This window comes from Neophocaena asiaeorientalis, unplaced genomic scaffold, assembly GCF_003031525.2.
Source record: "Neophocaena asiaeorientalis asiaeorientalis breed wild unplaced genomic scaffold, Neophocaena_asiaeorientalis_V1.1 scaffold76, whole genome shotgun sequence".
NCBI classification, from domain to species: Eukaryota; Metazoa; Chordata; class Mammalia; order Artiodactyla; family Phocoenidae; genus Neophocaena; species Neophocaena asiaeorientalis.
The window spans coordinates 990,761-991,702 of record NW_020173668.1 but is presented as its reverse complement, the minus strand read 5'-3'; positions in this window follow the sequence as shown (position 1 = coordinate 991,702).

The following is a 942-nucleotide window of genomic DNA, read 5'->3' as shown; positions in this document are numbered from 1 at the left end:
CACCCCCAGTGTCGCCCTCACCCTCTTTAATGCCCTGTGGTCCGTCTGGCTTTTCCCCCACCTCTCTGCTCAGATGACTCTCCACGATTTCCCAGAAGCCCCCCCACTGGCCTTGACTTCTGTGCAGTCTTTACACCTTGGCCACACTATTCTTCTTACAACTCTCTTCCACTATGGCTTTTTCTTCAAAAAAAAAATTTTATTTTTAAAAAATTTTCAATTGTGGTAAAAAGCACATGGTGCTATAACATTTGTCTCCTTAACCATACAGTTTAAGCATACAGTTCAGTGTGTTAGCGATATTCACATCGTTGTATAACAGATCTCTAGAACTTTTTCATCTTGCGAACCGGAAAGTTGATGTCCATCAAACACCATTCCTCCTCCTCCCAACCCCTGGCAACCTTCTGTCTATTAGTCTGACTATACTTTAGGTGCCTCATATAATCATATAGTATTTGGCCTTTTGTGACTGGCTCATTTGACTCACCATACTGTCCTCAAGGTTCATCCATGTTGCTGTATATGACAGGATTTTCTTCCTTTTTTGAGGCTGATTAATATTCCATTGTATCTATAGACTACAATTTCTTTATCCATTTGTCTGCTGATGGACGTATGGGTGGTTTTCACTTCTTCACCATTGTGAATAATGCTGCAATGAACATGGGCGTGCAAATATCTCAAGATCCTGTCTGCTAGGGCTCCTTTATTGGCGTTATTTGGCTTCTCTTGGTATTTCTCCCCTTCTGGTTCCTTTTCTTCCTCCCATTACCCAATGCACTTTTACCCTGAGGCCTGGCTTTCACTGTTCCAAGCACCCTTTCCAGACCTTCTCTCTTGTGGCTCCCCATGACCTCTAGGCCAACGGCTGTGGGGTAGTGGAAAGGGAATGAGGCCAGGGTTGAGCTCCTGGGGCCTTCGTCTGCTGTTAATAGACTT